General features: G+C 45.7%; 1 protein-coding gene and 1 non-coding gene across 17 annotated transcripts in view; one reads left to right on the plus strand and one right to left on the minus strand.

Moving 5' to 3' along the window:
• The window catches only part of PTPRT (protein tyrosine phosphatase receptor type T), a 1,141,641-nt gene that overhangs the window by 466,240 nt on the left and 647,894 nt on the right, over positions 1-27,507 (plus strand). The window lies entirely within an intron of this gene.
• On the minus strand, positions 7,049-7,164 carry LOC130030867 (small nucleolar RNA SNORA69). The gene has a single exon (XR_008793535.1). It is a non-coding gene; the product is annotated as a small nucleolar RNA SNORA69 (small nucleolar RNA).

The raw sequence follows: 27,507 nt of genomic DNA on the forward strand, positions 1-27,507 counted from the left end.
TGGTCCTTTGGATGCCCAGGCATGAGCTGCTGCCGCAAAGTCTCAGCCCCTTCCAACCACTGGGCCCTGTCTGCTCTCTGACTTCTGGTTCTGCTCATACCTCCTCTGTGCTATTATTCTCATTGCGCACACTCACACCAGAGATTGTGCTAGGGGTGCCCTGGGAACTGACAGCTCCACAGCCAGCCCTTCTCGACAAGCAGCCTCAGGGGAAGAGTTCGTCCCCCGTGGGATGAGTAGCCTATGAGACACAGGTGGGTACCCCAGGGCATTTCCCCACCCCCTGCAGAGGGCTCCGGGCAGTGGAGAAGAGAATATTCAGGCTGATGGGTGGCCCTGGGCCTGTGGCCTTCATGCGGAAATAGCAGCGGGAAGATGGCATACTTGAATTTTGGGTTTTAATTAGCTGACTGGGTCTCAGGCTATTCTGTGTACCTAGGGGTTCGTCCCTCCCCGGGGTCGGGCCCCTCTCGATTCTCTTTCTGCCTCTATGGCTGTTTCCTTTCTCTCTTCCATCATAGCCCAGCCTGCTTGTCATCCTCTCTGACCTCATTCTAATGTGCTCACATTTGGGTAACCTGCCATCCTCTGTCCTGCTGGTTCTGTCCTCTGTTAGATGCTTCTTCCTGGAAAATGCTTTCTCTCCCCTTCATCACAATCCTTCAGTTCTGTCCTCTGCCTCTATAACTCTCTCCATTCTCCCTTTTTTGTACTGGTTCATACCTTGTTACTGTCCTGCCTGTTTGTTGTTGTTGTCTGTCTTTTTGTTTGTTTTTCCTTTTCTTATCCTGAAGGGTATTGGGGCCAGCTTGGTCCTTGGGGGTCACTCCCAGTGCTTGGGGATCCAGTCCAGGTCTTTCACAAGCAGAGCCAGAGCTCCAGCTCTTGGATCCTGCCCGCACATGCCCATGTTTGTCTGATCCCAGTCTTGTCCCTGCCGATGGGGTAGTTGGCAGCGGGTCTGTAAGTCCCATGTTCAGGTTTATGGGGCATGGTATGGGGTAGCACAAATGTGAGGCATTGTATCTTCCCCTGAATGTCCTATTATTAAAGACAGTGACATCTTAGCCCATTTTTCTCAGTGAGTAGAGGAATATATTCCTGCACAGCGTGGTCTCACTCGACAGGCCTTATTGATTGACCAACAAAGCAGGTTAAGTTTGGGAAACACCGACTGTGTCCCAAGAATCTTTCAGACACAAGGGATGCACCAAAGAGCCAGATGGGAACAGGGCTGTTATTTTTGCAGCATAGTCTAGTGGAGGAGAAAAGAGGGAAATAACAACAAATGAGATTATTTCTGAGAGTGACAGGAATGTGGGCTTTCATTCAGTAAACAATGAGTGCTCGGTGGGCAGGCACTGATGGTGTATGTTCCTGTGGACCCAAAGCAGTCCACGGAGTGACTGTGTTCAAGCACCAGCTATGTGAATGTATTCAAACCCCAGGACATGCACCAGTGCATCTGCAAACCCACGTCCTGGGTATAGGTGGAACCCACCGGGTCAACCTTTGTGAGGCTGGTGTCAGATGGTCCAGACAGGATGGCAGTTGCTGGCTTTCCACCCACAGGGCTGACACCAGCTGCCTCCTGACCTGATCCTACATGGTAACTGGGTGCAGTTCTTGGGGAACTTCCATTTGCCAACCCATGTCTGCTGAGTGGCCAAAATTTATTCTGTGTTGTTAATTTTTTTTAAGGCCAATAGAACTGATGACAGCCAGCTGGATGACATATGTTAACAGAAATCCATTCTTTCACATGTCTGGGGAACAGCTTCTCTAACTCAGGAACTCAATGGGATGGTTCTTTTCTGGAGACATTGGGGAAATCTGGGTCTTGGTGCTGGTGATCCTTGGTGTGGCTTGGCTTGTAGATATGTCCTTCCAGTATCTGTCTCCAGCCTCACAGGTACTCTGGGAAGGTTTGCATTGGAATGTCCCTCTTCTTCTCCCAAGTAATTATTTGCCCTCTTCTGAATTACATATGTGAAGCTCTGATTTCAACTTCCTGGGGGACACAATTAAATGCACAACTCCCCACTCTGTTTCATAGATGCTAAATCCCCAGTTTCTCCTAAAGTCTTTTTTTCTTTCTAGAATTTTTTTTATGGAATCACTGTGAGCTACACTTACAAAGCTTTCACGTTTGGGTTTCAGTTATACAATGATTGAATACCCATCCCTTCACCAGTGTACATTTTCCACCAGCAATGTCCCCAGTATCCCTACCCACCCACCCCCATCCCCACCTCAGTATCCCTGCCTCTATGGAAGACAGTTTGCCTCTTACTTTCTACTTATGGGCATTATGGTTTGCGATACAGATGATGATAAGCCATCATGTTTGGTCCTTTGTCTATTTTCAGCACACATCTCCCAACCTGAGTGATCCCCCAACCATCATTGACTTAGTGATCCCTTCTCTATCCCAGCTGCCTTTTCCCCCAGCTCATGAGGCAGGCTTCCAACCATGGAGCAATATTCCTGGCCCTGTCTCTACTGTCCTTGATCGTTAATCTTATATAATGATATTTTGTATTCCACAAATGAGTGCAGTCCTTCTATGTCTGTCCCTCTCTTTCTGGCTCATTTCACGTAGCATGATACTCTCCATGACCATCCACTTATAAGCAAATGTCATGACTTAATCTTTCCTAACAGCTGCATAGTATTCCATTGTGTTGGTGTACCAAAATTTCTTTAACCAACTTGTTCTCGTACACTTGGGTTGTTTCCAGATTCTGATTATTGTCAACAGTGTTGCCATGAACATGCAAGTGCAGATGTAATTTCTACTATGCTTTTTTTTGCACCCTCGGGACATAGTCCCAGAAATGGTATAGCTGGGTCATATGGAAGCTCAATTTCTAGTTTTTTTAAGGAATGTCCATATCGCCTAAATTCTTCTAGTGTCTCTTTCATTTTTCAGCAAAAATACATCCTCTTTGGTGAGGAAGCAGGCGTGTGCCTTCCTCAGTGGAAACAGTGACAACAGTCTCTTGGGGGGTGGAGGACAGGCCATAGGAGGATGGCGAGAGCAGGGCAAAGGGTGGGTTTCTTACCTCTTGTGTTTCTCCATTCCCTTTCCACAGCCTGTCTGTATTCTACAGTTTGATTGAAGTCTGCCCTCATGGTCCAGTATCCCACTGCTTCCAGGAGAGGCCCCTCCATCAACTGTAACTGTGTTTCTCCAGCCACAGACACCCTTTCCTGGTCACCCCTGACAGATGAGAGCCCCACTCCTAGATAGTAACATCACTGCTCACAGGACCTCGGATGCACCCAGCCTTTCTATAATGCCTTGCCTAGCCTTGCCACAGGGGTGATCTCTAAACTGCACATCTTTTAGCAAATGTGTCAGTTCCCTAGACCATGAGATCTGTGAAAACTGGTATAGGGTCTGTGCTTATGTTTCTCTGCCCCAGATGCTTGGCAGAGATTTTGTTTGTGTGTTTGTTGCATAAATGCCTCAATTGCCCGATCTTGGTGGTGCTCTGTAACTCAGTGCCTTTTCTGGATTTTTATTTGTTTTAAAGCCACACACCCTCTCAGTGCTTGGGGGGCTCTGATAATGCTGAGTATGGGGTCAGGGGCTGAATCCAGGGATCCCACATGCAAAGCCTGCACTCAGCCTTTCTGCATCTCCCCGGGTCCTTTGCTGACTTCTGTTTTATGGGGTAAATCCTTCTGCAGTCTTTTCCTTCTAGATCCTTGCACTGTGACCAGGCTAGAAATCTGTCGAATTAGTACCATGAGTGTCTCTGCTTCTGCCCCTGCAGCTCCCTTCTCCAATATCCTTATATTTATTGTTGACATTTTCACAGCAGTTCCGCTCAGGTGATCAAGGAGCATTTCCTGTCCTGGTCCTCTTCCCTCCCTCTGCAAAACTTAGGCAAGGCACCCCAACGCTCCCTCTCAGGGGCTCCTGCTAGCCTGATCTTTAACGATGTGGCCAGTTCATCCCTTTATTTCTAGGTCCCTGATGTGTTTGAGGAAGCCTGTAAATTGAGTGCTGCATGAATAGAATGCAAATACAACTTGAGTGGGGACAGGATGATGATGCCAAACAAGAACCCATGATTATTCTTTTTTTTCCCCTTGGGTCACACCCAGCGATGCACACAGGTCACTTCTCACTCTTCACTCAGGAATTACTCCAGGCCGTGCTCGGGAGACCATATAGGATGCTGGGAACTGAACCTGGGTCCGCCGCATGCAAGGCAAATGCTCTACCCGCTGTGCTATGGCTTCAGCGCCAAGAACCCATGGTTATTCTTGTTTTCACTTTCCAGGTGAGAAAGCAGAGATTCAAAGAGGTGAAATAACTCAATGGGTATAGGACACACGGTTGGAGAGTAGGTGCCGGGGGGTGGGGAAAGCAGAGTAGAAATTCTCTTTGGGGAAGCATACACGCAGGCAAATAGGAGAGCCTATGCCAGAGTGTTGGAAGCCCCCATGGAGCCTTGGACAGCCCTGGGGAGGTCTGGGTCCTGGCCAGGCCCTAGTGGAGACCAAGAGAGCTGGGAACCGCAGCCACAGCCCTCATGATGGCTCTACGGAGACTCCTGCTCTCATTACACTTTTCCAGTGTTGTTCTTGCAGTTCAGCACGTAGGGGACCAAGCATTTGTAGCAACTGCTAATGACAGGGCTACCGAAAAAGATAGTCTATTTTGGGAGCTAAGCTTCAGCCTAAAAGAAATAAAAATAAACATTAAAAAAATTTTGAAAAGAAAAATATCTAGGAAAGACACCCCCAACAATCCCATCTCAACCCGCTTTCTCAGAAGGGTAGAGTGAGACTTGAATCTCAGGCGGGTGGTCAGGGGCACTGGGTGTAAAACCTGACCCAGCCATGAACTTACTTTCCTTTCGTTTTTAAAAATAAAATTTTAAATTAATTTAGTGTAGACAAATGGACAAATGCCACAACTGTGGAAATAATTCTAGAGTTGACTTTGGTATCAACTTTGTTATCTATAACAAAGCTCCAGTATTAAATTAAGTATAAAATCCATTTTATGTGAAAACTGTTATATTTTCATCACACGGTTGTTAAGTCCTTGTCTAAGAATTTGTTAAAATCTTTGTGCTAGTTGAGTCTTCTGTGTTATTGTTTTTGTTTGTTGTGTTTGGTTGGCATCTATGTTATTTTCCCATCTAAATCAAGGTACTCCTAACTGGAATTTCGGTATTGAGGAATTGGAAAGTGCAGCTGTGAGGTCCAAAGACTTCAAGCTCTATGATCTGGGCCAAGGAGTTGGCCTGGAATCTGGGGGAGGTGGATGTGGCTTCTGGGACTTCTGGAAGTATGGGATGGGGTGGGGAGAAGGCTCCCCACCCTGACTCCAAGAAGGCCTCAGAGTTCTCAGTCTGGACATTGAGAACTCAGAAATTATTTGCAGTTTGGAGTCTCTGCAGAGAATATTCATGAAGGGGTGGAGTTGAGCCCTTGATGTGACTGCAGTGGTGGGGTGTGGGTGCAACTGTGGGTGCTTCAGCAGGGTGGATCCTTGACCCACTCATCACCCAAAGGTTCCCCTGTGTTTTCAGCCATGGGGTTTGGTGTTTCCATGAATTTTTTCTGGTTGCTGTGCATCTCCTCAGATTTAGTCAGGAATCAGTAGAGCAAGGTGGTGAGTAGTGGGTGAGTCAACAAGACTGAAGCTGACTTTTCTATAAGATGCCACATTTGCCAATTCCTGTGACCCCAAAGAGAACCATAAGGTCATTCCGGGCTACTGCTGGTCTCTCTGTCTCCCCCCCCCCCACCGCATCTCAGTTCATAGAGTCAGTTTGGACTGTACAGAAAGAATTTAGATTTCCCAGGATTCATCTCACATAGCAGTCTGCACCCTTCCCACACTCCCAGTTCTGCCAGCACCTTACTCAAGCACTAGTGAATTATCTGCAGTGTTAACTTCAAATGTTCCTAACACATACATTGCTCTAGAAATCCCCTGGAAACGGTGTTCTGCAGATTATTTTTTTCCCTGAGCTCATTATGACAGGACACAATTTATAGGGATCCACTGAGTGAGCTTGGCCATGGTGGCCCCAGAATCTGGGCAGGAAACCAGCCAGTTCCCAGAAGAGGTCATGCATTTCTACTCTGCATTTTCCCACATTGCTGGCCATTGCCACAATGTGCAAAACGATGGCAGCTTTTTCGGCTCCATCGCTTCAATAAGGAACATATTGAACGTTGATTTACACTCAGTGTGGAGTTCCCAGCCAAAGCCTGGCCAAGCAAAGTCAACCTGGAGTCCTGAGAATAAAAAATTAGTGTCTATGTCTTTTAGATTTGGGGATGTTTGTTTTGGCAGAAAAAGCTCACTAATGCATCAATTTTTTTATGCATGTATGCATTTGCATGTATATATATGTGTGTGTATGTATATTTTTCAAAATGATTCTAGACTAGAAAGACACCATGTTTTTTGTTCTTTTTGTTTTTTTTTTGTTTTGTTTTTTGTGGGTCCACACCTGGCTGTGCTCAAAGCTTATTCCTGGATCTTCTTAGGGATCACTCCTGGCAGGATTTGGGAACCAGGGTTGTGCACTTACAAGGAAAGTGCCTTACTCCTGTATCTCTCTGGCCAATAAACCCTGGTTCTTAATTGGGATTGGAGTAGTTCATTCCCTTCCCTAGCAGTACAGGCACATGACCACACATGCACATACACATACATGCATCTATACACATTTCTGATTTAAGCCATGGGTAAGTGTCAAGAGAGATAGTACAGCAGGTAGGGCACTATGATATAACATTAGTTATTTATTCATAGTATACCATGTAATTCGCTCGCACGGCAAAGCCTGGCAAGCTACCCATGACATATTCGATATGCCAAACACAGTAACAACAAGTGTCACAATGGAGACGTTACTGGGCCCGCTCGAGCAAATCGATGAACAACGGGAGGACAGTGCTACAGTGCTACCATGTAATTAAAACCCCCTTGATAAATTTTGTAGTGTATTAGTACTCCCACTGACTTCAATGCCACATAAAGTGCTTTTCAGAGCTAAAGCTATCTCAGAATTGTCCATGTCATTCTGTCATGGTTTTACACTTATAACAGCAAAATCAGATGATCATCACAGATTTTCTTACATCATTATAATGTCAAATTCCATCACTTTGAAAAGATGATCGTAGATAAATCTCACAGGTGATCTTGATATGGTAAATGTCACTTCATTCTGCATATGGGGTCGGGTTAGAGCCTTTTCTTCTCAGATCTTGCTGAGCTCTGCTCTTCTGTGAGTTTAATCTTTGAAGCCCAGTAGGATCGATCACTGTCCATTCAGATTGGGGTCATGGGCCTTGAAGACCAGCCACACCAACTGGCTGCTGGAGGTTGTACTGCTGAACTGTGGCCAGTGGTTCACCCACTCACCCTCAACTACCCTTGGACTTCTGAGGGCTCATGATAACTCCTGTCTCACTGTCCTCTGATCATCCAGCCATGCCCTGCCTGCCAGAGCTGAGCTCCTTCCACCCCCACCTCCTATAGACAGGTTTAAGGTTATCCTGGACCCAGAGGGCCACATGCAAGGCAGCTCTGAGTTGCTCTAGGCAGCACAGGAAGCATAAAGGAAAGTAGGTTTCAGGCACAGTGGTCTGAGGCCTTCCTCTGAGTGGCAGACTTGCCTTCAGAATCCAATTCCTATTAGAAATTCCAAAGCCATCTCTGGAAGTGCCTGGAGAAGGCAGTGCTTACTGTCACCAGTACTTTCTGCCTCCGTTGCCCAGACACCAAGATGAGTCCTGGATCCTTACTCCCAGCTCATCCCAGAAGGTTCTTCTCCCAGATATGTGTCATGCTGTGTTTGAAGTCCAGAGGACTGATGTGCAAAGAAAGGCTGGACTCTGGTTTCTATGAAGAGATGGCTCGAGTACAGAGAAACCCAGTTGGTCTCCTTAGAAATCTGTAGCTTCCAAAGGCTGATGAGTGACTGCAAAAACATTTTATTGATTCCAAGAAGGAATTGATGTGAGATTTCAGAATACCTCCTCGAAGGCAAGCAGCCCTTGGCTCCAGTCAGGTGCTAATGAGCTCCCCAGCCAGTTACAGCTCGATCAGCATCTTCCCAGCAAAAGACCCGGGGCTGGCATGGAGGAGGGTGCCCTGCAAGGTTAGGTAGGAGGTGATTTGTGCAGATCAGCTTCCTGGGCTTCTACCAACTTCCCCCTCTCTCTCTATGTCTTTTGTTTCATTTTCTTTTTCTTCTCACAAGGCAAATCAAAGAGGTGGGTATGCTCTGGGAATTCCTCCCGTCTGGTGTTCAGATCTGTTTGCTTGTATAAATGAGCCGTGTTTCAGAAGCACGTTAACTCTCCTCCCTTGAAGGAACATGGCACCCAAGGTTTTGTCTCCTGGGAGCCTCACTACCCTCCTAACTACCCCTGTTCCCAGGCAGATTTCGGACTCACACATCATTGCAGTGCAGCAGTTAAGGCTTTGGAGGAGGTCATTGTTAGAAAGCAGACTTGGGCATCATGTAGAATGGTCAACTTTTCCTCTGCTAGACGCTGCCCCTTGTGTTTTCAAGCTGAGAAGCTAAAGAGATCGGCTCTTGTGTTTATCTACCCCAGCTTGGTCCCTCGTCTCATGCAATCTGTGTGGGCTAGTGTATCTTTAGCATCAAAACCACAGGCTGCGGACTAGCAAAAGGACCAGGGGTTTCTAACAGTCTATCCAATGACATAGTCTGTATATGGAATGTCTGAATTTCTTTTGTTGCTGGGACTGAAAAAAAATCACTATATATTTTCTTGCTTTTCTATGATATGCTTCACTAGCACCCATTTAAATTCTGGCCACTAAAGCAAAGATCTTTGCCCTGAGCATCTGACATTCAAGGAAAGGAAACCTGAGTTCTCACTTTAATTCTAATTCAAACACCACACCAAGAAACCTACCAAATCCCTAAGCATTAGTCAGCATGATCTTTCATCCTCCAGTGACTTTACCTTGGCTAGTCTCTCTGCTCTGGACCCGGGCACCTTCTCACTCTGTCATCAAAACTCAGTTTAAATGTCACTTTGCCTATGATGCCTTCGTTAGCTTCCCAGATAGAGGTGGATATACCTCCTAGCTCTTTGGAGCGTATTTCTTCAGAACATAGGTATTATTAGGTTTTTTTAAATTTATTTTTATTTATTTTTATTTTTATTTTATTATGGGCTGGAGCGATAGCACAGCGGTAGGGCGTTTACCTTGCACGCAGCCAACATGGCCGACCCGAGTTCGATTCCTCCGCCCCTCTCAGAGAGCCCGACAAGCTACCGAGAGTATCTCGCCCGCACGGCAGAGCCTGGCAAGCTACCCGTGACGTATTCGATATGCCAGACACAGTAACAACGAAGTCTCCAATGGAGACGTTACTGGGCCCGCTCGAGCAAAACGATGATCAACGGGAGGGCCTTTACTTTACTTTTTATTTACTCAAATATTTATTGAGCGGTCCCTGCAAGCCCAGAAACAGTGGTAGGCCCCAGCAAAAGATGGGTTCATCAAACTGAAAAGCTTGTTGTCATCCTGTGCTTTCTGTGATAGTATAAATGAAGAGCTGTGATTCTATAGCCCCATGAGGCCACTGAGCATTTATTTGCCAGATGGCCATTGTGAGTGAAGAATTGCATTTCAAATTATATTTAATATTCAGCCATTTATGTAGTCTCACATGGTGAATGACTACCTACCATATTGGACCACACCATTCTATTGGGAGAGATGAATATTGAGAGATTATGTAGCTGATATCTTATTGCAGATTTTAATTAGAGGCATGTTGCGGAATCAAATATAATTTAGTGCCTGGGAGATCTCTTTTGTGGAGGTGCTTCTCAGAGAGCATGGCGGTCAAGCTAAGATCTGGATGATGAGAAGGTGTCGAGGCACTGAATGAGGAAGACTTTTAAGTGAAGGGGCTGGTGGGTAGAAAGCCTGAGAGGTGGGAAGGAGAGGCTTGTTGGAGAAAGTCAAGTCAGCCGAGGTAGCTAGAATGGATTAACTGGATAATTGAATGCATGAGCGGTGGTAAGAGTTTGCAGTGGATTATGCAAGGCGTGAGAGGCCTGGAGGAGGATGGAAGGAGCTTAATGGAAGTCTTCATGTTAGGCAAGAAAGAGCAGATTGGGAACTCACTCCTGGCTGTACGCTTGGCATTTCTGTGGCACCCTGTTTCCTAAGCTCGCTGGGCTTCCGTCTTTCCCAAGCAGTGCCACTCTGGTGGTGAAAGCTCATCTGCATTCTGCTTCCATCCCTGTCTCCAGCCTGACTTATTTAGGCCTGTCTAATTTACGGAGCAGCTGTACACGGGTGGTGCATGCCGGTCGCAGCATTTGTCTCTGTGGAAGAGAAATACAACCATCACCACTGAAGCCATCTTTTCCGATCATGCCTTGTTGGTAGTTAAGATTCTGGGAGCATTTAGCACAAGGAGGAGTTGCGTTGATGACAAGTGGATCCTTCTGTAACCTCCACTTAATTGGATGAAGTGACAGTCCCAGCGAAGACTCAAATAAAATTTGGCACAATTAGACTGTGCTGAACGGCTGGTGCTAGAGCCAGTGTGGAAATCTTATAGCTGGTTCCTGGGCGCATGGATCAATCTGGTTGCACAGGAGGATCTGGGGGCTGAGGACCAGCTGTAAGTGTTTGTTTGCTTCACCTGCTCATCATCTCATCTGCTTTGAATTCTGCTGGTCTCTAAGGAATTCATAAAGGTGATAGCACTGAGGCAAGGGGACTATCTTAAATTGGGAGTTCCCTGAAAACACAATCCGAGATGGAGAGTTGGGTGCAGAGGTTTGGGATACAAATGTGAATATAATCAGAGATCTCAGGCTCAGGCAATCAACCCTAGAGCTCTGGTGGGACTTGAGAAATGGGTCTCATTTGAGCTCAAAGACCAGGTCTTTGTATTTGCACTGGGGCTAATTTCACCATATCTCCTTTCCTGGCAAACATAACCTTGAGCGAGGCATTCCCAGGGAAAAAATGGTGATGAGCAACCAGCCAGTGGCTTTCCCAGCACTGGGGAAGCAGAGGGCTAGAGTAATCACTGAAGAGTCTGCCTAGGCTAAGACCCCATGGCTCCTGGGGAAATTCTGACTATTCCCACTTACTGATTCTAGGAAACCTTCATCTCTTCCTTGCTCATCACTTCCAGTTCTCTTTACTCTGCCATGCACCTGCTCTGAGCAATCCATGGTGGGGCTTCTCTTCCTGAACTCTTCCAGTTTTTCCTCTCTTTTCAATTCTGTTGCCTTTCACACCTTTCCTGGTCTCCCAGCTGGCCCAATATTCCTGCTTTCTACTTTTGTTTCCTGTGTCTGATCACGTATGTCTGAAGGCAGCTTCTCAAAGCAATCCCCATTCTCATTAAGATTCTTCCCTGTGGTGCTGTTTCCCAGTCTTGAGTAGGGGACATACCCAATAGGATGGGGGTAATGAGTAGCCTCCTGGCCAAAGAAACAGAATGAGGATCTCAACTCTGTCACTTTTCAGATAAATGAGGCTGGGAAAGTCAAGTTTTCTCCTTGTCTACACTGGGGGGGGGGGGGGGAGGCCCAGACATGGATTATTAATTTTATGCCCCACTCTGAACTTTTCCATAAAATGAGCATAGGTCTGCTTATATCTTAGAACTGCTGGAAGGCGTTTATATTTCATGGGAGACCAGAGGACCAGGCTTAAGGTAGGGTTGGTCATGCTTGTCTTAACTGAAAGCTATATAGTCCACTCAGCTTGGCTCAATCCATCTTGCTGAAATCTCAGAGCCAAGCTAAGACCCCGGATGTTGAGGAAGTGGTGGTGCAAAGCCTTGAAAAGAGGAAACAGGATAGAACCTGATGAAACACTTTGCCTAGTGCACTTGTGGTTCTTTTTTGTCTTTGCTTTATTTTAGTCACTGTGAAATTTCAAAGTTATTTATAATTGGGTTTCAGATATTTGATATTTCAACACTAATCCCGTCAGGGGTCCATTTCCCTCCACCAATGCCCCTCTCCCCCCATTTGCCTCCCACTCACCAGTCTGCTTCTACTAGAGGTGGTTTCCCCCCTTTTGTTTATATAAGTATTTGCACTGTGGTTTACAATACTGTTGCTGATAGGGTTTCATACATAATGCTTTGTCACTTTTCAGCACCACCTCCTCTTCCTGATTGAATGTTTCCCTCCACCATTGATATTGCCCTCCTTGTCCTATTCCTCAGCCCCCTGAAGTGGCACATTTCCTATTGAATATCAATTCTAATTTTCTTTGCTACCATTGTCATTGGATATCTGATATGCCCTCATTATGTTTTTTATATCCTGTATATGAGATTATTCTGTGTTGTTCTCTCTCCCTCTCACTAATTTTAGTCTGCATGACACTTTCCAGCTCCCTCCAGGTCACAGCTAACTTCATGAATTTTATCTTTTTCACGGCCAAGTAATATTCCACCTTGTGTATATACCAGTTTCTTTCCCCAGTCATCTATTCTTGAACGCTTGAATTGTTTCCAAATTTCAGCTCTTGTGGATAGTGCTGCAAGGAACATAGGGATGCAAATGTCTTTTTATCCATTTTGGTTTTGGTCCCTTGGGGTCTATTCCAAGAAGTGTAGTTGCTGACCAGGGTAAAAAGACAACGCACAGAATGGGAAAAATTATTTACCCGGCACTCATCTGATAAGGAGTTAGTTAATGTCAAAGATCTATAAGGCACTGGCAGAACTTTACAAGGGAAAAACAGCCAACCCCCCTCCCCAAGATATGGGGAGAAGAGATGAACAGAAACTTCATCAAGGCAGTTGTAGGTCTTGAGCACGCATCCAGACTTAGGCTCTGGATCTGAACGAATGGATCACTGAGAGCACAGCCCATCTCAGAGCCAAGGGCCAGGCAGCATCCACTGCATCCGTCTCCTCCTCTTTCTGGACCATCCTCCCAACTAGCTTGCACCTTCTATGGCCTCAGCCTCCCCTTCAGCGTGGGCGAAGGGGGCTGTGAGAGTCTTGTCTCCCAAGTGCCATCCCTCTGGTGCTGTGTAGGCGTCTTCCTGTCCTTGCATGCTGGGGGTGGGAGGCGGTGTTGGAATCCTACACCCTAGTCCTGTTCTGCCATTGTTGGACACACAGCAGGAATCCACCGGCAAGTGGAGAAGAAAAGGCCTGATCGCTGTTTATTTTCCTTAATTTTCATTGTGCCTCTTTTATTTTTACCCTTGATTACAAGCAACCGAAAAGTTCCTCTCCCTCTCTTTTTTTCCCCCTTTGCAGCTGCTAGTTTGAATAGCATCCGCTAGACCGACCCCCCTGGTAGACAGAGAAAAGAGAGAAATTATCTAAAAGGGGAACAAGAAAAGCAGTTTTAGTTCGGGGTAGGAGCCTTCTTTTGCCAAACCTGCAGTCTTGTGCTGGGTTACAGAACCTTCTTTGAATGCCAGCCCACAGCTCCTGGGACAAAGTAATTTTTGTTTGGTCATTGTACTTTTGCTTGTTGCTTTTTAAACGTGAAGACAACCTGACCTCCTTGAGGCTCACTGTGAATAATTCTGTAAATGTAGTCTTGCCCTTGATAGGGAGGGGAAATTTACTTACCAAAGCATGTGTTGTTTTCCTATTTTTTATTTACTCCTTTATCCTTGTATATATTTGTGTGCCTGCTCATTGGTTGCATTTTGCCAGGAGCCAGGATGGGGAAGCAGAGTTAAAGGAGGCCATTTCTCTAAGCTCGAAGATGCTTGTAGTGTGGCTGGAAGACTTACATGTTAACCGAAAATGACCGTGAAGGCTCTGGGACATTCCATTAAAGAAACAGTCATTCTTCATTTGGGTCCTGCTGTCTTGCCCTTTGGTCCTTTTCTCCACTGTAATGCAACTTGTGAAGTTACCTTCTCTGTGCCCATCTCCTGTCCGTTCTAAAGGGGTAGTGAGACAATTTGCCTCCAAGACTAGGAGTATTAGATGAGCTACTCTGTACGTGAGTACTGGTGGGATGACTGTAGCAGAGTGAATTTAGGTAGATTTCTACCTCTGCTGTGATTGAGTCATGTGGGGTTCAGGGTGTGGTCCCAGGGATGTGGGTTCAAAAGATATCTCCATCACTGATTAATTCAACTAGTGACAAGGTGCCACATTTCTCATTCCCTTGTAAAACAATAATGCAGTTTATTCAAACAAAAAAGTGATAGCCAGGATGCAGAGCATCACAGTATGTTGTACACATGTTAGAAATGTGCATTCCCAGGTTCCACCAAGATCTATTGAACCCAAATGGGTTCAGTTGTATTTGTGGGTAGGAATCTGTTGATAGATTGTTCAGCTCACTACTCACCCTACTGCAGATGATCAAGGAAGGTGCTTTAGCTGTTGTCACTTTTGGAAATAAGCAGAAAAGGATGCAACAGGTTTCACTAGAAGGCTATTTAGTCCACCAGAAAAAGATAAATGGAGACTCTTTGAGGGTAAACGTCACATTAGAGGACAGAGACATGGTGATGTTGAAAGGATCGTACAAATTTTAACTCTGTTCAAACACAAAATTTAAGGGAAAAGAGTCAACTAGTGACACCGAAATGAAGATGTGACCTGATAGCCAGGTGACAAAGGTCTGGTTCAGTTGACTAAAGACTTTGAGTTTGACCTGAGGGACTCCGTAATGTACAGAGTATACTGAAGAGTATATAAGTCACAAGATTAAATTTCTTGTTAATAGATGAATCTGCAGGGTAGCAGCAGGAAGACTCACTGAGCGCAAACAGTATCTCTGGAACCTCCAGAAGAAACTTGGTTACTAATGCTCACTGTGAACTAGCTTATTTTAACCAGTTATTTTTGTCCATTTGCTTCCTATAAACATTCTTTGAGCACCTGTGGTGCTCCAGGCACTCAGCAGATACACAGAGGACAAGAGAAGCAGCATCCTAATCAACCACGCACAGTCTCCTGAGAAACAGCTCTGATGATTGGATGATGTGATTAAAAAGGTGGGGGGATCTATTTTGGACACCTGGCACATTGCTGAGACTATTGTTAATAATGATCACCGTTGGTCCTTAGTTTCTGTTAACATTCTTGGGTTGAGCCACCACATATAGTCTCATTTTGTCCTCACAATGCCAAAGAACCTCACTCAGTCTCTTGGCATGTATAGTAGAACTTGAAGAAGATTGGATAACAAAGAGGTTGTCTGGTGTGAGGAATCTGCTTTTGCACCGGACCCCACAGGTTGCAGGCCAAACAGGAGTCAGACACCAGGCCATCTGACTTTCCAGGAAATGAGGTCTCCTTTTGTCCAGTCAGCAGCATGGCAATGTTGAAACGATGTCAAAAGGCAGGTGACATGATCAGAGAGTCCCTTCGGAGAGATGTTCTGATATCGCAGAGTATTTACTGGCCAAAAAAAAAGAACAACAAAAAACAGTGAGGTCTTGGTGGAAATGATATGTGAGGGGCACTCACATTTATTCATAGCATTTTTCTTTCTTTGCCTAATTCTCTTAAGATCTGTGTCTGTGTCAAAATCTCAGCAGGATGAGTGAGGCCCTGGAGCTCCTTTCTTTCTCCCTCCCTCTTCTGAAAATCCCATTAGTAACAGCTCATCAGTCTCTGAAGCAGAGTAATGGCATCCACGGAGGGGCTGAGCAGGGGCTTCATGTGTGGATGCAGAGTGGAGGGCAGAGAAGGACAGAGATGGAGACGGAGGAGGCAGGAGTTTGGCCCCATCTTGGATTCCTCCACACTTAACACATGCAGTTCTCTCTGCATGAGCGGTAGACATTGTTCTCACTTTGCAAATGGCCCAGTGAAGCTCGGAAAGGTTGAGTGTGCTCAGAGTGACATATCTGTCAGCTGGGTGGACCAAATCTTTTTGCCAAAGGTCACCTGACCTTGGAATCTTGGATTTATGTGTTTCTCTGCATAGGCAATATTGCTGCCTAGAATGCTTCAGTTTCAGTGAGAGTCAGGTGTTAGGATAGACAGTTTTCTAGTTACTCCCTGTATGCCTCTGAGAAGTCTATATTGGAGCATAGTAGCACCCCCAAAGAAGCCCACGCCCCATTCCCTGGAGCTTTTCAGTATATTTCCTTACAGGGCCTCCACAGATAGGAATGATTTTTTCAGATGAGGAGGTTATATTGGAATATCTGGCCTTCTGCAATTACAACAGGAGGAGTCCTGATAAGAGTGACCCAGGAAACTCAGAGTTAGAGGAAGTGGTGTGACAGTGTAAGGAGAGGGAAAGAGAATGACTAGAAAAATATGTGAATGGCTAGAAAATGGAGGAAAGGGCCACAAACCAAGTGATGCAGGTCGACTCTAGAATTTAAAAAAAAAATTTTAAAAATTTAAAAATTCGGGGAAAAATTCTCCCCTAGAACCTTCAGAAGAAATCTAGTTCTGCTCCCGTGCTTTGGGACTTCTCATGCTTGGAACTATTAAATTATAGCTTGTTTTTATTTAAGATATGACACTGTTGTGGCCGTTTTCTGCTGCAGCAACAGGAAGAGGAACATGGTTTTCATGATTTGCAAGGCAGTAACCCCTGCATCCTACTTTGCATACATGAAAGATGGAATTTGTACAACTGTAAGCACCCCTTGCTTGTACTGGGCCTCGCTTTTCTCCTTTGTAAAATGAGTTGATTGATACTTATGATGGTGCAAGTGGATGGTCACTTCATGGTCATTTTTATGCTCTCAACTGAGGTTTTATTTACTCAGGGAAGTTGTCCCTATAATCCTACAGTTTTCTTATAATTGCTTCTTGTGAAAACCGTACGGAGAGGCTAGTTTTAGAGATGAGGCACAGTTAGGAAGCCAAATATGATGGAGGGTCCAGCACCTGCAAGAACAGGAAGTTGTCACTCCTCCAGGCAGGAAGGTAGAGGTGGTGGGATCCAGTAGGGGCAGGGGGTGATTCCTGGAAGAAGTAGATGTTGGTAAAGATGAGACATTGTGTAAGGGCAGACACAAGAATGAAGTGCCCCGAGTAAGCTTTCCAGGTCCTCTTCTGATCTCCTACTGTAGCTTTCAGTTTGCTGGGTTCACCCACCACACACACACACACACACACACACACACACAGACACACACACACACACACACACACCTGGGAGCGATACAGTTGACGTTACATATTGATGTGCATAGGACAGCAGAAACTGGATTTGGGGGAGGGTGGCAAACAGAATAATCGCACAAACGTTTAGTTCTCCTTCGTGCAAAATTCTACTTCACAGAGCGGGGAGAAAGGGCTGCAAAGTTCAAAAAGAAAACTCCCAAATGACCACCAACTGGGAACTCTTTGGTACTATTGCGGCAACATGGGAAGATGCCATTGTTGACAACATTGACGGGAATACGATCAACTAGTTCAGCACCTCCATGAATGTGCGAGGAACGCCAAGAGAGAGATAACCACAAAAAATTGCCTATCTTCGAAAACTCTTGAGCTAATTCGCCAGCGTGGTTTGGCGCATGCCTCAGGCAACCGCAAGCTAACGTCCGAGCTTGCAAAGCAGTGCAGAGATGCGATCAAGGAAGACCTCAAAGAGAGAAGAGCAGAAGTACTGGTAGATGCGGCAGAAGCCAGGAAAAGTATTCGTAATGCCCGCCTGTCCTTCGCCAACTACAAGACCAAGATGACTGCCCTCCGACGTCCTGATGGATCCATCACATCCTCCAGAATGGCAATGGAGAAGATTATCCATGACTTCTACTCAAATCTCTTAGACAGCCATGTCCACTTGCCGACATACCAAATTCCACAGGATGGATATGTCGTTCCCAACGTTCTCCCTTCCGAAATCTGACACGCCATTTCGTCAGTAAAGAAACAAACAGCACCCGGCCCAGACAAGGTCAGACCTGAACACCTGAAGAAAGTGCCGTCAGTACTCATCAATACACTGGCTCGGCTCTTCACTCGCTACCTGTCTGAATGCAAGGTTCCGTCCCAATGAAAAACCAGCAGGACCATACTACTGTTCAAGAAGGGAGACATCCATGACATTGGCAACTATCGCCCGATCTGCCTATTGTCTGTCATCTACAAGTTGTTCACTCGAGTCATCCTAAATAGGATTGGCAGAACACTAGATGAAGGACAACCATGCGAGCAAGCCGGGTTCCGCAAAGGATTCAACACCATTGACCATATCCACACGATAACTAAGCTCATTGAGGTTTCTCGGGAGTTTAAGATGCTGCTCTGTTTAATGTTCATTGATTTAAAGAAGGCCTTTGATTCTGTTGAGACGGAAGCGGTCATTGAAGCCCTAGCCAATCAGGGCATTCAAGCCCAATACATCAGGATCCTTTGTGAGCTGTATTGCGGATTCACTACCAGGATCTCACCATTCTACAAAGAAGTGATCGTTGATGTCAAGAGAGGGGTGCGGCAGGGTGATACCATTTCACCGAAACTCTTCAGTGCCACCCTCGAGAACGTCATGCGACGACTGGAATGGGAAGGAATGGGAGTGAAGATAGATGGTCGGCAACTACACCACCTCCGCTTTGCTGATGACATTGTTTTAATAACACCAAACATCAGCCAAGCGGCACAAATGCTGGCCGACTTTTACTGTGAGTGTGGAAAGGTAGGACTACGGCTGAATCTTACGAAGACAATGTTTATGAGGAACAGCCTCGTTCCTGACGCCCCATTCACTCTCAACGGAACGACCATCTCCGAATGCAACAGCTATCTGTACCTAGGTCGAGAGGTCAACATGACAAATGACCTGGCACCCGAGCTGTGTAGGAGGAAGAGAGTGGCTTGGAACGCTTTCAAGAACGTCAAAGAAATAGCTAAGAGCATGAAGAACCTCCGGCTCCGGGCACATCTCTTGGATTCCACTGTTCTTCCTGCATTAACATATGCCTCAGAGACCTGGGCCCTACGCAAACAGGATGAGAACGCTATTCAGGTCTCCCAAAGAAGAATAGAAAGAGCTATGCTTGGAATATCACGTTTCACTCAAATGAGAGAAAGAATCCGGAGTTCTGACATCCGTCGACGATCAAGAATCCGGGACGCTGTCTCATTTGCCAAGGTGTCGAAAATCAGATGGGCTGGTCACGTAATGAGATTTAAAGATGACCGCTGGACTAGAGCTGTTACCGACTGGATTCCACGGGATGTCAAAAGACCGCGTGGCCGCCCACCCACCAGATGGTCAGACTTCTTCATCAAGATCATGAACGATCGGTTTGAGGCCCTTCATGTTCCCGGAGCGAAGAGATGCCATTGGGCTACACTAGCACGCGACAGGGACAAATGGAGACATTACTGGCACCCGCTCAAGCAAATATACAACTAACGGGAAGTTAAGTGATTAAGTGATTAAGGATATTCCTATAGTGACACTATTCCACTTGTTACAAGAAGACTTTCAAATTTTGAAAGTCCACTGTTGACTTCCCATGGATAGAATGCAGTAGGTGCTCAAGGAGTGTTTGTTGAATGAGTAGGTGAATGTATTTTAGTCCCAGTCTCCTGGGTCCACATCCAGTGATTACCTTGTACCATTCCAGCTGCTTTGGCCCTCTGGTCTGCTCAGTTACTGGCTGGCTCCCTGTCACACTGAAGACTCCAGTCCTGCTCTCAGGTGATACATCATTGGCAATGAATTCAACATACGCCCATGCATGTTGTGCCTTTCTGTCCCCACATTGGTGTGAGAAGCATAGCATGTGGCTCTATTGTGTACAAAGAAATACAATATGCCCCTGTGTGGAATAGCTGAAAAGGTGGTGACCTCAGGGTTGGAAAGTCTACCCGAGGGGTAGAGGCAGCTCCTTGACAGACCCCTAGAGATTCAGAACATAGGATACAATTTTTGAAATATGTGGACCCCACCTGGCTGCCTCTGTACTGTTGCTGCTTCTGGAGGTGAGAGAATATTGAAAAGTGGGTGGTGGAATAACTGTCCAGTGGTCCTAACTCCCTGTATTCCACAGGGGAGGCTTCCCTACATAATAGGCACAGTGGCTACTGATGGTGCATCCAGTCCACAGCTGGGCAAGACTTAGGTTAAAATCCCAGTTTTCTGTGCATTTATGAGGTGGAAGGCACACCATTTATCCTTGCACCTCAATATTTTCGTGTAAAATAGTCACAGTAAGTGACTAACCCAAGAACTTAGTAATAAAAATAGTAATAACAAGAAGCTAGAATTGGTTGTGTACTTATATATTGGCCGTTGGCTTAAGTGTTCTGAATGAATTCCCTTTTGTAATATTTCCAGCAATTGTGTGAGACAAATAGCTCTATTCCCTTCCTTGTACCTATGGACAAACTGAGGCTTAGAGAGGTTGTGACTTGTAAGTGTCAGAGACAGGATTTGAACCGAGACCATCTGAGTTTGACAAGAAGATTTCCCACACACTAATTCATTGCCTTGTGTGATAGCTTTGCAAACTCATCACACTTTGCCATATACCAGAGGAACATCTGGTGTGTGATGAGACTCTCTCTGTGGTATTTGTTTCTATACATCTGTGTTGTCCAATATGGCAGCCACAGGCCACATGTGGCTCTTTAAATGCAACTTTAAATCTATTAAAGTAAGATAAAAATTAAACATTCAATTTCCTACTTACATGGACTGCAATGTGTCCAGTGACAGCCCCATGGGACACTGTGAGTATAGAGTCAGTCTATCATTCCAGATAGCTCTAGATAATGGCAGAGTTCTGAACTGGGTCGTGTAGAGGACAGAATGACTCATTGTACCCTGAGGCTCTTCACATGGATTGTGAGGAGTCCAACTCCAGTAAATTGGATGAAATAGAATTTACCAGTATCCACTCTGGATGGCTGTGGCTTGACAAGTTCACTTAGAGTAGAAACACAAGTCTCAAGGAATTTTGAGATGTCAAAAGCAAGAGGAGTGACTGTTTCAAGGAGTGAAAGAGTCAAATTCAAATATCCCAATCTCATGGTCTTATCAACATAGAGGCCAAAAGTGAGTGAAAACAGAGGTTCTGTAGGTCAGGTAGGTAGTTGGATTCCACTGGAGTGGGCATGAGGCAGGGGAGAGAGTGGGAGCATATAATGCTTGATTCAGATCTGGGGCCAGAGTGATAGTACAGTGGGTAGGGTGTTTGCCCTGAACACAGCCAACCTGGGTTCAATCCCAAGCATTACATATGGTCCTCTGAGCACTGCCAGGAGCAATTCCTGGTTGTAGAGCTAGTAGTAACCCCTGAGCATCTCTGGATGTGACCAACCTCCTCTCTCCCTCCACCAGAAAAGCCAAAATTTTACTGAGACCAATAGTATTAGTGTTACTTAGAAGGCAGTTCAAAACACAGAATTCTGGACTTCCTTAATGACCTTAAGACAAGTCTGTCAGGCAATTCACAGACCCTGTAGACTAGGATAAGCTCAATTCTAATTGATTATTGAGTATTCCCAGAGAGGCAACACAGTCAAAGGGAATGACACTTGTGAGTGTTGTTGGGGTTGAGGACCACAGAGTGAATTGGAGAAGGGATGTTCAGAGGTGAAGGATGATGTCTGGAAGGAAGGGAAGAGGTCAGCAGACAGGGATAGTGATGCTGCCATCAGGAAGGGAAGAGATAGGAACAGAGTAGTACTGGGGCATGGGAGTCCTTCTGAAGAGCTGCCTAGTAGCTTCTGTCCCTCACCCTTCCCCAAGGAAGTGGCATCAGCAACAGGTGGGTGCTAACAAAGGACTTATAGACACACAACCCCATGTTTTTTTCCCTGATACTTGGAGGTGTGTTATTGATACGAGGAAATGAGGTGATGCGTACTCTTATGTGGGGAATAGAGATATGTGTTTGTGAGTGTGTGTGTGTTGGAGTGTATGTGTGTGTGTGTGTATTCTTATGTCACAGTGGGAGTCCTGTGGGAAAAGGACAGGCCCTCACTTCATAGCAGCCTCATAAGACTGAGATGGGATTCCTGTGACTGTAATGGGCTGGAGCAGTAGCACAGCAGTTAAGGCATTTGCTTTGCACACGGCCGACATGTCCGACCTGGGTTCGATTCCTCCATCCCTCTCGGAGAGCCCGGCAAGCTATTGAGAGTATCTTCCCCACACAGCAAAGCCTGTCAGGCTCCCCATGATGTATTAGATATGCCTAAAACAGTAACAACAAGTCTCACAATTTGTTGTGACACGTTACTGGTGCCCGCTTGAGCAAATCGATGAACAACGGGAGGACAGTGCACAGTGCTACAGAGCAGTAATGGCCCCAAGAGCCGCACTTGGCTAATGTCTTAGACCTTCTATTCTCCTTCCCTAAACTGGCCAACTGATTGTTCTTTGGTCTCCCTCTTAGCATGACTGGACATGCACTTGCTCAGTCAGAAACCCAAAGGAGGGCTCCCTTCCCCCCCCTTCACTGTCTTCCCTGGCACCCCCACTCACTATCACACTGCCAGGCCTGAGCTCAGATCAGTCTGTTTGGAATCTCAGTCACTCTCTGGCCCTGCCTCTGGCTGCCGCGGCCCCATGCCTCCTCCCCCTCACACACTGCTCTTGGCATTCCCTCAGCGCCTTCCCTGCCCAGAGCCCCTGCTGCCTCTCCGATGAATTTCAGACTCCTGAGTTCTATTTCAATCATCCCTTGTCAACTCATTTCCAAACACCCCACCCCTGCCCAGGCCTCTTGTAACTTGTGTTCTTGAAATTGCTCAGAAGATGCTCTGTGCCAGTTCATGGCTTGAGAGCCTTGTTTTCTGCTCCTTGGAGCACCACAGCACGATGAATGGAACACCTGTTCTCTCCCCATGGTCTGTTCCCCACTTTTCTCTTGTGACTCTTGTCCTCACAAGTTTGTTGTGTGTTTACACGACTGCCTGATCATATAGCTAGATGGGGTTCTCAGAACATCTGAGATGGTGCATGACCTCACTCCTCAGGTAATCCCACCACTGCTCCAAGAAGCAGGAGTTCCTCGGAGTGGGCTTCGGATCAGCAAACAGCTGGAGACTTGGTAGAAACTCACATTTTTGTTCCTACTGAAGACCTATCAAATCAAGAAGGTTGAAAATGGGCTGAGTCATTTGCACTTTTAGAACTTTCTAGAAAATTTGGCGTGCCCTAGGTTGGAGACTCACTTAGGATAGATGCCATGAAAATCGAAAAATGTGTAAAGATACAGACAAAGAGTTTAGTCTTTCCCAGTGATAAAGCCTTTAACTCTGGTTTCCCTTCTGATGTTCAGTCACCACTCAACCTTCTTGGATATTCTTTCCCTATTCAAGGGAATTTCTTATTTCATGTTTAAAATACTATGATATAATGTTGCGCCCAAAAGACCCAACATTGGGAAGGAGCCCTTCCTTACCGCAGGGAAAGAGGTATATTTTTAACACATGAACTATCTGTAGTAGATAGTTCTCCAAGAAGTGACTGCAAATCTGGTCTTTGCTGCTTCCCACAGCGATCTCTGATATGTGGCTCCTTAACTCTTGCTGTTTTTCTGCTTCATATGCTTGAAGGGAAGCGTTCGTTTCAATTCATTATTGTGTCCTTGTGTGTCTTAAGGAAATACAAGGTGGCCCCTACTTAGTCTTACTTTTCATTGGCTGGTGCTCAGCAGCAAGGCCACCCCCAGTCGCAGTGTCAGTCACCTGGAAGGAAGGGACATGACTTGAGAACAGTGTGAGAGCAGCTGCTTGGAATGTCCAGATTCATTTAGCGCAAACAGAGCCTCTGTTGGTGCCAGACCCACTGTAAGAGACTGATCTCTCAGTCCTGGCTTAAATCACTTACTTGAGATTCTGGATCTGGAGAAACCTCTAGAAAGCATGAATAATTACTAAGCAGAGAGGTGAAGAGAACTCTCATTTAATGCACTAAATGGTAGTTAGGAGCCACGTATAGAGAGACTGGGGTGAGGAAGGGTCCCTCCCCATTGTTGGGTCTTTGGGTCCAACACTGTATCATGGTATTTTTGAACATGAAATAAGAAAGTCTCTTGAATGGAGAAAGAATATCCAGGAAGGTTGAGTGGTTGTGAATATCTGAGGGGAAAGCAGAGTTTTATCACTGGGAAAGACTCAAGTCTTCATCCTGTGTCTTTATATTCATATTTTAGAAAATTCTCAGCAATGCCTGAGGGTCATAGACCTCAGAACTGCAAGGTGAGCCTAAGGCCACTTTGCCCAAGGGATGGGCATTCTATTGCAGAATTGGCTTCCTTCTCCACCATTTCTTCTCTACAGAAGGAATGGGGGCCTGGTGGCCACTGTAGCATCCAGAGATCAGCCTCCTCCCCGTCCGCCAAGGCTCTGTCTTGTCCCAGAAAAATGCTTTCTTGTCTCTCTAGGCTGCCATACATGCATGCCCCATTCATACCAGCCCAGAGGGTTCTATGCCCTGAAAGTGAGTAAGTAGCTACCTAAGCAGAAACACTAGCTCAAGTGATTGCATCCTGGTACTAGCTCCCGAGGTGCCCACTCATCAGTCAGCTGCATTGCCTCTGCAGAGACACTCTCCCTCCACCCCCTCCTAGGGCCCAGGTACCACCACAGATGTTCTTCTCCCATTAACACAGACATCTGACACCTAAGTGCTAAGTCTTATCCTCATCAAAGTCGAATTGGGAGAGATGCTTCTTTGTTTTGGTTAAAATTAGATTAAAGGGACTTTTAAAAGTTAGGCTTGATTTTTTTTTTGAAACTGTCCTTTTCCATAGAGAGCAGTGTTCTCCTAAATAGAAAAAAGCTTAATAAATGAAATATTCTTTTGATCATAGTTTGTTTTTAAAAATCAGTCTTAAATATTTCTGCCATCTGTTTCCTATTATTTCTGAAACTTTGTGTTAAGTTGCTGTGTGTAGGGCGGGGGGGGGGGAGACTCAAACGGCCATCAAAATTGTTTTAAGTAATTAAAACTGATAAAATTTATCAGTTTTTACCTAGTCTCTGGATGATTTGATTGGAGTCAACCAGATGTAAAAATGCCTGCAACAAATTATTTCTTGCCCATATGACATGCAGTTTTGACAAAATATCTTGAAAACAGCTGCTAAGGATGTGATCTGGGGATTTGACAGTGCAGAAGGACAATTCTGTGTACTCAGGGAAGCTTGGAGCAGATCCAGTATAACTTTGGTCAGAAGAATGAGTTGTGTTTATACAAGAAGGAGCCATCTTTTGATAATGAGCAGAGAAATGAGAGCTACAGAATAGTTTTCTATTCTGTTAAGAGGTATGCTGTGGACACATATGTTCTGGTAACATTTGAGCATTCATTAGTCAACCCTGCCTGTCTTTTGACCCCTTTTCTTTTGCAAAATCTCTTATTTAAGACCTAACTCATGTACCGTTTTTTTTTTTAAAAACAGTCCATAATTCCTACAATGATTTGCATGCCTGTGACACCCAACTCACCCTACTGCATTATAATAATTCACTTTTATGCATATTTTTTACTTCACCATGGACTCTGACATAGCTACATGGCTATGGATAAATTGCTGGATGTTTTAAAGCACTATAGTCCTGCACGTAAGATGGGATTAGTCATTATTACCATCTGGTCCTACAGAAAGAGAAATATGAAATCGCACAATGGCCTTACCTGTAAAGTGCACCGTTTGGTAACTGAATTGATCAGACTGTTTTGATCACTGAACACAAGATGTTCATTCTGTAATAATTCCCCTTTCCTGCTTGGACATCCTTGAAAACTGCCATCCCTTTTAGGTTAAGGTCTGTTTCTTGATAACTCTGTGTGGTGGTGGGAGGTTGGGGCAATATACATTTGCTGTTTGGGAACTACTCCCAATTCTGTGCTTGTGGATTGCTTCTGTTGGCATTCATGGAGATCATGCAGGGCTGGAGAACAAACAGTGGCTAGCTGCATGCAAGATAAAAACCTTAGCCTCTATACTATCTCTCTAGCCCAAGAGATAGTATGATCCCCAGAGCAGTGCCAGAAGTGACCCTTGAGTGCTCAGCCAAGAATAGCCTGAGCAGTACCGGTGTGATCCCCCTTACATGCAAAAATAACTATTTCTAATTACCATACTCTGAGGAGTAGGGATTTGAGATGTGTTTGTCAGACATGAGTCTATCATTGCACTGACTGTCTTAAGGATGGGAACCCTGCTTCATTGCACTGACTGTCTTAAGGATGGGAACCCTGCTGAAATGACTATCAGTTCCTTGTGGTGGCATTGGGGAAGGTGCTTTTTTTGATGCTTCCACCACTCTTGCAGATGTGTCAGTCATGTCTCTTCCTTCCTGTGTCAGAGCAGTGGAGATGCCTATCTGCCTATCTTGGTGGGACATGTCCCTTCCTTTTCTTCTCAGGGGTATGCAGTGATTTGCCCCTGTTGGTTACTTCTGCTTTTCCAACAGACTTGTCCCTATCACACCATCTTGGGAAAGAATTTGATTTGCACTGCAAGAGTCATTGTGCCTAGAGGTAAAAACTTCTCGTTTTTTGACAAACACTTTGTTATTTTACTTGTTTCTCACAATACCCTTTAATGCATGTAGCTTAATATTATCTCTAATGTCACAACTCTACTTTATCACATCAATTTAGGACTGCACTTCTATAACTGATGTCTCCTCACCACTGATTCTGACACAACTACATGTTCTTTTCCTGTTTCCATAGCTGAATCTTTTGTTTCCTGACCATGAGCTCCTTTTCCTATGTCTTTCCCTTAAACACAGTGTTCTCTCAAACACTGCTCACATACCCCTTCATGTTCCTTGTTCTATGTGTGAGTGATTCTATATAGGCTCATCATTTTAATTATGACCAAGGAGGATGAGAAAGAGAGAGAGAGAGAGAGAGCATAATACAGTGTGTAAGGCACATTCCTTGAACACTAACACCCTGGGTCAATCCCTGGCATTACATATGGTTCTCCCAGCCCTACCAGGAGTGATCCATGAGTACAGAGACAGAAGCAAGTCTTGAGCATTTCAGGGGAACTCCTGCCTCCTGCTCCCACACCTGGCAGAGTCTCCTGCCCCCACGCCTGGCTGTCCTCGCTGGGGCCCCTTGGAGGGAGTGGATTGAGTTTCCGTCCCCACCCTGACCAGGGCTCCAGCAGCTAAAGACCTCCAGAACCAGCCACCACTATGCTGAGACCACTCTCCACATGCATGAAGTTATCGGCAGAGGAACAAAAGCATGCGGGTCCCGGGGCTGAGATCTCCAAGCCTGCTCAGATCGGGGCTGAGCATCCTCCACCCAGATCCTCCATATTCCAGTAGGCAGGGGTCACACCCACCAACTAGCCTCCTGGAGCTGTGTAATCCCATCAACAGCCAAAACCCACAGACTATAAAACCCAGATCCCGAAAGCACGGGGCCGCGTGACATCTTATTATCTCATCCTTACTTTGGACAAACTGGCTGGCTACCAAATGTAACCTGCCCACACGGCAGAGTCTGGCAAACTCCCCATGGCGTACCCAATATGCCAAATACCAGTAACAATGATGGGTCTCATTCTCCTAACCCTGAAAGAGCCTTGAATCTCAGGGC

The sequence above is a fragment of the Sorex fumeus genome, unplaced genomic scaffold, assembly GCF_029834395.1.
Source record: "Sorex fumeus unplaced genomic scaffold, SorFum_2.1 ptg000044l, whole genome shotgun sequence".
NCBI lineage: Eukaryota > Metazoa > Chordata > Mammalia > Eulipotyphla > Soricidae > Sorex > Sorex fumeus.